The sequence below is a fragment of the Lontra canadensis genome, unplaced genomic scaffold (assembly GCF_010015895.1).
Source record: "Lontra canadensis isolate GAN:19392208 unplaced genomic scaffold, GSC_riverotter_1.0 scaffold31, whole genome shotgun sequence".
Lineage (NCBI taxonomy): Eukaryota > Metazoa > Chordata > Mammalia > Carnivora > Mustelidae > Lontra > Lontra canadensis.
In genome coordinates this window covers 2960490-2972680 of record NW_022631025.1, presented here as the reverse complement: position 1 = coordinate 2972680, position 12191 = coordinate 2960490, and positions in this window count along the sequence as shown.

Here is a 12191-nt window from a genome sequence, read left to right as displayed (position 1 = left end):
TAAAGCTTTCAGAAATGTCTTGCTAAGAGAGATGGAACCAGTTGAGGAATAGACTTCCCACCCCCGAGAACAGAGCTGTCCAGTGAAATCACTTGCAAAGATAGAAATGTTTGTATAATGCAGTTGAGCACTTGAAATGTGACTAGTATGACTGAGTTCTGAATTTTTTTTAAAGATTTATTTATTTGAGAGAGTGAGAGAAAGTAGGGGAGGGGGACAAGGAGAGACTTTCAAGCGGGTTTCCTGCTGAGTGCAGAGCCTGATGTGGGACCCAAACCCATGACCCTGGGATCATGACCTGAGCCAAAATCACTAGTTGGACACTTAGCCAACCGAGCCACCCGGGTGAGCCATGTTTCCTAAATTCTTAACTTTACTTCAATAGACTGCTTTAAGCTTTACCTTATATAGTCACATGAAAAAAAGCAATGAAGTTGAATGAAATTAGAGGGTATAATGCTAAGTGACATAAGTCAGAGAAAGACAATTATATGATCTCACTGATATGTGGAATTTAAGAAACAAAACGGAGGATTATAGGGGAAGAGAGGAAAATAAAACAAGATGAAACCAGAGTGAGAAAAACCATGACAGACTCTTAATCATAAGAAACAAACTGAGGATTTCTGGAAGGGAGGGAAGCAGGGGGATGGGGTAACTGAGTGATAGACATTAAGAAAGGCATGTGATGTAATGAGCACTGGGTATTATATAAGACTGATGAATCACTGACCTCTACCTCTGAAATCAATAATACATCATATGTTAATTAATTGAATTTAAACAAAAAATGGGGAAAAAAGCAATGAAGTAGAAAGTAGACAAACAATAGAGAACATTAGTGAAACCAGATATTGGTTCTTTGAAAGGATCAAAAACATTGATATACCTCTAGCTAGACAGTCTAAGAAAAAACATGGAGAAGATACCAAGTCCTAAAATTACAGATGGAAAAGTGGTCATTACTATAGACCCTACAGACATGGAAAGAATGAAAGAATATTATGATCAACTTTATGAAATAAGTTATACATCTAACATGGACAAGTTCCTTGAAGGATATAAGTAACGAGAGCTTCACAAAATAAGAAATCAGATTAGTCCTCTGAGTATAAAAATTCTGAATTCATAATTAAAAAGCCTTTCCCCACAAAAAATTTCCAGGCCCCAGCGGCTTTACTAGTGAATTCTAGAGACATTTCAAAAAGATTTACAAACTCTTTCAAAAAATACAAGATGAGGCAATGCTTCTTATCTCATTTTTGGGGGCCAGCATCGCCCGGATGTCAAAATTAGAGACATTACAAAGAAATTATAAAGAAAACTATAAACTCTATATCCTTTATGAATACAGACATAAGATTCTCTATAAAGTATCAGCAACCAAATACAAAGCAATATGTATTAAAAAATCATTGTTTAAGTGAGGTTTTTCTCAGGAAGGTGAAGTTGGTCTAATATTCTCAGATCAATCAATGTAATTCATCATATTAAAAGAATAAAGAAGAAAACTATATGCTATATGATTATCTCAGTAGACTAAAAGAAAAGGAAAAGTTGAGTACCCATTGAGGACAAAAAATTTTCAGGAAACTGGAAATAGAAGGTAATATCTTCAATGGATGTCCTGATAAAGGACATCTATTTATAGAGAGAAGAAAGGGTATTTCCCCCCAAAACAGAATGGTACCCTCTTACCACTTTCATTCAGGAGTATACTTAGCAACTGTAATAAGGCAAGAGAGAGAATAAAAGGTCTACAGACCAGAGAACATTCACAGATCATGTACCTTAATAATCCCTCAGGAATCTATAAGAGAGCTACTGGAACTCATTTGAGTGAAGACCCATAGCATAAATCAGTTTCCTGTGTAATGCCCAACAAAAGAAAGAGGAAAAAGTGATGAGTGGACAGTTTGGCAAAGGTCACAAGATACGAGGTCAGTGTTTAGAAATCAACTATATTTTTTATGTGCTGGCAATAACTACCAGAGAGTGAATTATTTTTAAGATTTTATTTATTTACTTGACAGAGATCACAAGTAGGCAGAGAGGCAGGCAGAGAGAGAGGAGGAAGCAGGCTCCCCACCAAGCAGAGAGCCCGACGCAGGGCTCGACCCCAGGACCTGGGACCATGACCTGAGCAGAAGGCAGAGGCTTTAACCCACCGAGCCACCCAGGGGCCCCCCAGAGACTGAATTTATAAAGCAGTACTTGTCGCAGTAGTGTAAAAACATAAAATACTTGGGAATAAATTGAACAAGAATATTTGTAAGACCTCTATACTGGAAACTACAGAAACTGCTGAGAGAAATCAAAGACTTGAATGAATAAACAAAATTAGACTTAACACTGGTTGATTTCAAAACTTGACATAAAGTTATAAAGCCATATTTTACAGATAAGTAAACAAAACAATGTAGCAGATACAGAAAAATGGAACTGGATAAGATGTCTATAAGTCAATTCACATGTATATATATGTCCAACTGATTTTCCACAAAATTGCCATGGCAATTCAACATGGAAAAGAGTCTTTTCAAGAAATGTTACTGGAAAACTAGATATCTGAACCCTGGGCCTTATCTCATTCATAAAAATTAAGGCCAAAGGGGTCAGAGACTTAACTTAGAAGCTAAAACTACACATCTGCTAGAAGAAAGCATAGGAGTTCTTCACATAGTTGTATAGGCAAAGAGTTCTTAGACACAAAAGGAACAAAACATAACACTAAAAACTGACAAACTGATCATCAAAATAAAAATATTTTGCTATGTGTAAGTTTCTGACAAGAACATGCAAATATGAGCCACATGAAAGACATAAACCTGTAGATCCAAGAGGCTGAGCAAATGCCAAGCAAGAGAAACCCAGAGAAACTGACACCAAGCAGGATACACTGGAACTAAACTTGTGAAAATACAGACAAAGGTCTTTTTCAGAAGTCAGAGAGAAATAGCGTGTTACCTGCCAAGAAGAGCCACCTCAGGCAACAGCAGAGTTCCTGACTGACAGTGGAGCTCATGGAGAAAAGGACCGTCCACCTCACATCCTAGTGGCAGCAAAACTTTCCTTCAGGGAAAGAAAGGCTCTCTCTCGGAGGGCTAGAGACAGAGATGGTTTGTTGTTGGTGCACCTGTGAGGGAGCTCTCCAACAGAAGGAGGCCCAGACCTTCAGAAAGGAAGGAGGAACAACAGATTAGGCAAAAATACAAGTAAACAAGAAGTAATCACTTCACCTCAAGGGTTTCATTCATTAGGCACCCTTGGATGTGGTGCTCCATGTGTATAGAGGAAACAGTTCGGAAAATCACATTTTAAAATTTGGGAGAGGAGAGGAAATCTGAACAGAAATAAGGTTTCTGCACTTCACCCAAACTGGCAAAATATCTCCACCACTGGCCCGTGATGACTAATGTCCATGTGTGGTAGTACCCAGAGCAACCATAAACAAAACTACACAGACTCAAAATTACCATAAAAATCACAAAAATGTTCAAGTAACCCATAGAAAAACAAGAAAAAAAAAAAGGCAAAGGAACAAACACCAAAGGAACAAATGGAAAATAATAATACAGTGACAAACTTAAGCTGTGATATAGAAATAATTGCTTTACACAAAAATAATCTCAATATGTCAATTAAAAGACAGATTGGCAGAATGGATAAAAACTATGCCAGTTTCCAGCTGTTCTCCAGAATCTCACTTGAAACATAATGACACAGATAGGTGGAAAATAAAAGGATGGGAAAAGATATATGCGTTCCAAGCATTAAGTCACACAAAAGATAACTGGCTATATCAGTGCCACATAAAGTAGCATAAAGAGCAGGAAAATTTACCAGGGACAAAGAGGGACATTACATAATGAGAGCAGCACCAATGCACCAAGAAAAATACAGCAATCCTGAATGTTTATGCACCAAACAGCACATCTCCCAAGTACATGGAGCGAAACCCAGAAGAGCTGAAGGAGAAAGACTCAGCAAGACACAGAGCTGTCGTTCAATATGGTGGAATACACATCCTTTTCACACAGCTGTGGGCATTTACCAGGACAGGCCATAACACCTCAACACGTTTGAAAGAATAGAAATCACAAAGAGCATGTTTTTTGACCATAATTGATTCATTTGGGAAATCAATAAGGTGAATACAAAAGTAACATGCCCAAACACTTGGGAAGTAATCAGTACATTTGTAGGTAACCCATGCCACACAAAGGAAGTCTCAAAGAAAATACAAAAGGGAGAATAACTAGGTGAAAAATAAAAAGGCGACATGCCAAAGTTTGCAGGATACAGTGAAGGCTATGCAGACAGGGAAACCTGTAACACGAAATGCTTACATTACGAATGAGAAAAGTCCTCAGGGAAATAATCTACGTTTGTACTCCCAGAAATGACAAAAAAGAAGAGCGAAATATATCCAAGGCAATGTAGAGAAAGGAAAGAGTAAGAGTAGGAATCTATAAGACTGCAAAGAGGAAAATAATACAGAAAATTAAAGTTGAAGCTCTTCTGGCAAGACTGACTAAGCCACATACAGAGAAGACCCAAATTTCTGACAGAAGAATGAAGCAGGGCCTCATGAGAGGTCCTGTAGCCACTGAAACATAACAGAGAAATACTGAATAAAACTTATAATCATGAATTTGACAACGTAGAATAAATGCACAATTCCTCAACACCACAAATGACTGAAGTCCAACCGAGATGAATGAGACAAGCTGACTGGTCCCGTAACCACTGAGTAAATTGAATGGGTAATTTAAAAGCTCCTGAAAAATAAATCTTTAGGCCAAAATGATTTCACTGGAAAATTCTAACAAACATTTAATGAAGAATTAACACCATTTGCACATAATCTCTTTCAGACAAGAGGAGGGAATACTTCCCAGCACAGTTTACCAGGCCAGGAGCTTCCTGGCAGCCAAACAGAAAGTGTACCAGAAGACAACTAAACACTAATCTCTCTCATGATTTTAGAAGCAAAAACCATCCACAAAATATGACCAAATCAAATCAAGCAATGTGAAACAAAAATCATACACTCATAGCAGGATAATTCAGGGAATGCATGGCTGGTTCCGTATTTTAAAATCAGTCAGTACAATCCACATCAACTGGTTAAAGAAGAAAAATCATATGATGATACCAATTCAGGCAGGAAAAGCATTTGACAAAATTTAACACAAATTCATGATTAAAAACAAAAACCAGAAAACTAAGAATTAGAGGGGTGATCTCCCTCAATTGTCTCTACAACTGGAGGGGAAGAAATTAAACTGTCCCTGTTTGCAGGTGATGTGATTGTCTACATCGAAAATTGAAAGGAGTCTACAGAAAGCAAACCAGCCCTTCAGAGTAATAAGTGAGTTCAGTAAGTCAGAGGATAAAAGTCAAAATACAAAAGTCAACTGTATATCTTTACAGTAATGACGAACATTTGAAAATGGAAATTACCATGATACCATTTATACTCCAAAGATAATAAAATACTTAGGTATAAGTTTGATGAATGAGCACAGAATCTGAAATGCTGGTAATGATAAAATGTGGATAAAAGAAACCAAAGATGATCTCCATGAATGGAGAAGACAACACCATGCTCAGGGATCGGAGACCCAGCATGGTACAGTCTTCCCCAGACCTCTCTGTAGATATGGTGCAATTCCTATCAAAGCCTTAAGACGGTTTCTGGGAAACAGACAAACCCATTCTCAAATTCACATGGAAAGGCACACACCTTGAAGAAGTGTTAGGGGTTGGATGGTTCCCCCTCAGACTCATGTGTTGACACCCTCACCCCCTCCCCGTACCTCAGGATGTGCCCTTATTTGGAGATAAGGTCTTTAGCGAGGTGAAAGCCAAGTGAAATAGAGGGGATTACAGTGGCCCTAATCCTCAGTAGCTGGTGTATAGGGAAATTTAGGAGACAGATACAGGATGAGGATGCCACCCCCACGCCAAGGGGAGAGCAGAGCCCCCTTCTCAGCTGCAGAAGGAACTTCCCCGTGACACCCTGATCTGGGGCTTATAGCCTCCAGAACTCAGACAGAATAAATTCTTCTTTAAGCCTCCAGTCTGTGGCACTTTGTCACGGCCGCCCCCAGGAATGAATACTGGCGGGTATACAGTGGGACCAGAAGGGACCACGCCTCTGTCACCACAGCAGAGGGCATGGGGTGGTCTCGGGAGGAAAGACCCAGGGATCAACCGGACACAACAAGAACCCAATCAAGGATGGGGGTGGCTGCCAAAGGAACAAAGAGGGGAAAAACAACCTTTCCAGGAACAATGTTGGGGTGATGAGACATCCCAGGCAGCCAAGGAGCCCAACCTAGACCGCATGCCCAACACGGACACCAGCTGAAAACGGATCATAGATGTAAATGTAAAATGTAAACCAGGAAACTTCAAGAAAAAAATTGGAGAAAATCGTTGGCACCTAGAGTAGTCCAAGTGTTCTTAGGCTTCATATCAAAAGAACGATCCAAAAAAAAAAAAAAAGATCCGTAAAAGGAAAATTGATCAAAAAGAAAAACTTTGGCTCCTGCATTGAAAGACCCTGTATGACCAGGAAGAACAGGTGTCTCCAGATGAGGAGAAAATGCCTGCAAGCCGCATATATGACAAAAGACCAGTATCCGCAGCATAGAAAGGCATCTCAGTGCCCCAGAGTGAACACGAACCCTCCATTAGGAGACGGGCACACGCTCAGGCAGAAATCAACAAAAGACTACACAAAGGGCAAGTGAGCCTTGTCAGCAAAGGCTCAACATCAGCGTCCGCCAGCAAATGTGATCTTCTTACGCCTCTCAGGACAGCTAGGAAAAGTCGGGTGACAACACCACGAGCAGCGAGGAGGCTGGGAAACGGGGGCCCTCCCGTGTTCCTGGCGGGAGTGTGGAACCCTGCTGCTGCCCTGCACAGTACGCGGGCAGTTCCTGTTAAACCTATTAGTGGAATTACTACAAGAAAATGGAAATTTATTTTCACACAGAAATTTGCACAGGAATGTTCATATCAACTTCATCTGTCATAGTTAGAATCTGGAAACAACCCAGAGGCCTTCCACATGTGCATATGGAGAGGCGGGTGCATCCTGGCCTTGGCGGGCCACTCTGCAGGAAGACGGGATGCCCCCTGCTTCTGGAAGGTGTTCCTGTCATGCCACGTGCTGGCGCTGGGGGAGGCTGGGTGAAGGGTGTACTGTACCTCCTCCTCATACAGTTTTTCTTGCAGCCCATTTTGAATCTATGATTATTTTACAGTAAAAAGTTAAAAAGAAAAGGCAAGCAAGGTTCAGAGGGGAAAAAAATCTAAACAGGACTTCTATATCCGAAACATAGAAAGAAGGCTTAAACTCAATAAGACAGACACAGCAAAATGGGCAAAAGATCTGGAAATCCTTTCTCAGAGGACGGCGTTCTGAGGGCCCAGCCGCATGTGGGGCGGTGCTAGCCGGGAGGTGTGAGGCACAGCCGTCACAGGACACTCGCCGTGGGTTGAAGGGAACGTGGAGCACTGGGGCTTGCGTCTGGCAGGTGGTATGCCTTCTGGTAGTTTCTCATGAAGGTGAACCCACAGCAACCCCAGGACCCAAGCCGGCTTCCTAGTCCTCAGACACGCACCCACAGACGTGGCCACAGCCACTGCGGGTGTGCCTCACTCCAACTGGAAACAGCCCGGGCATCAGGTGAGTGCGTCTGGACTGTGGGACTCTTCTTGGCACCACGAGGAGTGAAGCCCTCTCAACCCCGGGCACTCCGGGGTGTGGCAGACTTCGCGTGCAGGTCTCTTGCAGGCACCTGGGGCTGGTACAGGGCACTTCTCAGGACGGCGGGAGTACTGTGGCCTCACTGTGATGGGTCAGTGTCGTGAGTTCCGTGCACGTGGTAGGTGGGCTGAAAACACCTGGCGCGTCTCCCCCTGCCCGGAGGCCAGCGTCCTGCCCTGCTAATGGTGGCTGTCCCGCCTGGCTCTCCAGAATGAAACCTTCCACACCGAGCATGTCTCCTCTTGTCTCCTTTGGGACACTATGCCCGACGCACGGACCCGCCGCAGGCCCTTCCAATCCTCTCTCAGGGCTCTCTCCCTGCCAAGGCCTTCCTGCACTCCTGGTCTGTCCACTCCTGCTTTCCCTTGCAGTATGTGGCTCAGGCGCTTCCTCCTGTGGGAAGCTCTCCATGATTCCTCAGGCCAAGTGAGCCCCCCTGTGCCCCCCATCACAGCCCCCCCACACCAGGTTTCCTCTGGGGGGACCACCCCTCCAGCTAGCACTGTGGCTGTGGTGCACAGGCCTGTCCTGAAGGGCGCCGGGGACTTGCGCTCCCCACGGGGGCGGAAACCTGCATCCAATCTCCTGGGCAGCCATACCTATGTTTGGAAACGTAAGTCTGACAGGTGGGGTGGGCCCGGCGTGCGGGTTCAGGGCTGATTCGTTAAAAGGTTTTATGAAAGCATGCTAAATAGACCGTGCAATTGCAAGAGTGAGTCCTTCTCTGGTGGAAATTACTCAGCCATTTGGTTTTTATTTTTGCAAACGTGGTTCGGCCCTTTTGAACACTCACTTGATATGCCTTTGCTGCCAGAGCAACAGGAAGATACGCTTTGAGTTCTCTGTAAAACCCCCGTGTAAACACCAGGCTTATGGGTAATTGCAACACAGCGCCGGCTCCGGGGGCCTTCCCGTGGCCCTCCCTCTGACTACTGCCCAGCCCCAGGCCCCTACCAGCCCCACAGCGCCCACCCCAAAGCCCGCAGGGTCAGTGCGCCCGTCAGGTCCCCACACTGTGGGGGGTACCGAGGAGAGGTGAGGCTTCCGGAAGGGGAAAGGGAGCACGGAGCTGCCATGGGTCTCTGGCCTTTGGACACCCCATCCCTCCCAGTTAGCTCTTACTCATGTTGGGTCCTGGACCCTCAGGGAAGCACCCTGCCTGGGCTCCATGGGCAGCTCACCCAGGCCCCACAGCCAGGCCTGCCCTTTGCTGCCTTCTTGCTGGCCCTGCACTCCAGAGCTCCCGGGGAGTCTTCTGAGGCCAGTGCTGACAGTGTGTGCCTTTGCCCTCACCGGACTGGGATGGAGCCTGTACCGCTTGGGGAACCTTGGCCTGGGCGCAAGGCATTCAGATGGACGTTTTAACCAAAGCCTCAGATACTGCAGTTGGGCCATTCCAAAGGCAGAATCAGAATTCCCACAACGTGGCCCAGCAAGCCCCAGGGAGAGGGGTCAGGGCTCCCATGGGAATTGAGGGGCTGATCTCTGCCCCTGGGAGCCTGAAGGAATGGGGTGGGGGGGGTCACAGGTATGGCCAGGAATGGACTGGCATGAGGACCCCACTTGGCTTCCCAGAGCCCACACCCTGCTCTGGGCAGCCTTGGCTGCTGCCCCCGGATGCAGCGTCAGGTTCCAAGTAGAAATGGGAGGGACCATAAGATGCCTTGCCCCCCTTGGGGCGCTGGGGATGCATGAACGGGCCAGGGTCCATCCCAGGCAGGCACAGGGGTCCCCTGAGGACATGGAAAGGGACAGATGTGGGTGGCCTCCCGGGACCCAGAGGAGGGGGTGTGCAGCCATGTTGTTCACACCTGCCCAGCATCCCCCTCTTTCTCCCTCAGTCCCTTCCCAACGGATCCTTCTTTCCCTCCCTCCCTCACCCCTCCCTAATGGTCATCCCCCCTCCACAGCTGCTGGCCCCTGGAACCCCTGCCATCACCGCTCCAACCCAGCCAGGCTGGTGAGCACCCCCCATGCCCAGTGTACCTGACCACGGGCTGCTGTGAGCCAAGCCCCTGGGCCAGCCTGGGGAAGGGGCTGGTCAAGTGGGGGACATTGGGATGGGTGATGACTGCTTCAGGTGGGGCAATCCCAGGGTGTGGGTGTGACCGTGGTGAGGGCGGGGTTGTGTGTGGCCCAGGCAGGGGCCCCTGAGCTGTCCTGTCTCCCAGGGGCCAGAGAGCTGGAAGGTCCCCTTGTCCAGCCTCCACCCAACACCGGAAGCTTCTGTCCTGGTCAGACACTGCCTCCCTTGCTTTCATGCCTGTCCACCTCCACACACAGCTCTTGGCTTCGCCCACAGGGCATGTCCCAGCATCCCAAGTAGGGTCTGACTTGGAAGACTTGAATACTTGGGGCCTTCCAGAACCTTCTGGAAGTTCTCTATCACAAGCCCAGCAGCACATCCAAGGGGAGATCTCACTTTCTGAGGGAACACCAGAGGATTTGCAGTCATGCTGAGTCCCACCATCTGCTGTGCTGTGCCTGTCCCTGCCCAGTGGCCCTCGAGGCAACAGGCAGGTGGTATACGAAGGATTGGATCCGGGTTTTCCTCCCTGGCCCCAGAGCTCCCACCCCTTTGGTAAACCACTGTACCCCATTATTGCATGACAAGTGCCAGCCGTGACAATCGGGCTCACATGGCCCCTGTCCCCTGGAGCTTGTGGACGTGTCTCAAGAGGCAAGACCCCGGGCAGGACAGGCCAGTCTTGCAGAGAGGGATCCTGTGATGGGGAGTCAGGGAGGGCTGCTCTGAGAGTGACTTTTCACCTGGGCCAGGGCTCGACAGAAGTGCAAGTCTTTTCTGCACAGACCTAGGCCAGGGGCTGTCATGGCATCTGGAGCACCTCTGGCAAAAGCCTTTGGGGCATCTGGGCTGCGAGGGTCTGAGAGTCAAGGAGTGACCCCAGAGAAGAGGTGGCCTGGATGGTCTTGACGAGATGGCGGTCATGGGGGAAGAGTAACCGGGTGTCCCACAGGCCACTTCCAGCACAGCTGTACCCCCCCGCCCACCCCGCCCCCTGGCCCCACGGGGACCTGGGCGACAATGCCAAGGCTGCTCCCACCCCCTGCTCTGGGAACCCTGTGGGAGCCGCGGGCGGGTGGAGAGGATCAGAAGCCCCCAGCCCGGCCTCACCCATCAGGGAAACATCACGCTGCTCTGGAATGAGGTGGTTTCGAGCAGCCAGTGCAAGGAAATGGGTATTTATGTAACGGTGGGCATGGTTTTTATTTTCCCTAATTTTCAGATTACTTTCGATTAGGCGTCTTCAGAGTAGAAAAGACTTGCAGTGAAATAGATCCTGCCTAAATCATTACTGCCCCCGCCCCAGGCCGCCTCTGCAGACAATTACCCCGACCCCGGGGTTAGGGGCGGACTGCAGGCCGGGCACGGCCGGCCGGGAGGGCCCCGGGCCCGGCCACACCAGCCTTTTGTGCTCCTATGGACACACAGTGGCCATTGATTCCGACGTCCCTCTGGCCAGAGGGGCTGGGGGAGGGAGAGGAGGGAGTCATTCTCACCAACATCTGGACTCTATCTCTTCTCCCTGCCCCCAACTTGGGACAAGGCGCGGGAGGAGGAGAGGGAAAAAGGAAAAAATGCCCAGGCCGAATTCAAATGCTTTCATAAATTTTGCACCAGAAATGTTTTGACGTGAATATTTTTGTCAGTCCCCAGCGTGTGCCAAAAGAAACTCAACTCCACACGACAGCTCGAATATATTCTCTAGATGACTCTGTAGCGGCTGGGCCCCAGCACCTGCAAGGCACGCGGTGGGCAGTCGTGCGCAGGGAGGGCAAGACGGGAGTGGAGCCGGACGGATGGGGTGGAGGCATGTTCACACCTCCAGAGGGGGTCCCACACATGGTAGTAGCAGTTTTCTTCTGTGAAGCTGAGAAAAAACAGTCATTTTTGGTGTTCTTTTTTTCTTGACTATGTTTTTCCCGCTTTCCTATATTCAATATGAATTACTAGAAAACCATATAAGAACATGCTTCTCTTCCTCAACAAATTGGGGATGGAATTGTTTTATGATGCACTAACCCCATTTCTGGGTGTACCCCAAGGGAACTGAGGGCAGGCGTTTGCACGCGCACGTTCATGGCGCCACTGCTCTTCATGGCTACGATGTGGATGAACAAACTGTGGCACGCGCGTGTGCGTGTATCCGTGGACAGACGAGCCATGGCGTGCACACGTGTGTGTGTGTCTGTGAACGAACAGACAAGCCGTGGCGTGCACGTGTGTGTGAACATCTGTGGACGAAAGGACAAGCGTGGCGTGCCGCGCAGCCGCAAGCAGGAGGATTGTGTTGCCTGCTATGGTGTGGAGGAACCTCGAGGACACTGTGGTTCGTGAAGGAGGCCGGCCACAAAATTACGTATTGCAGGGCGTGTCTAAAGTAAC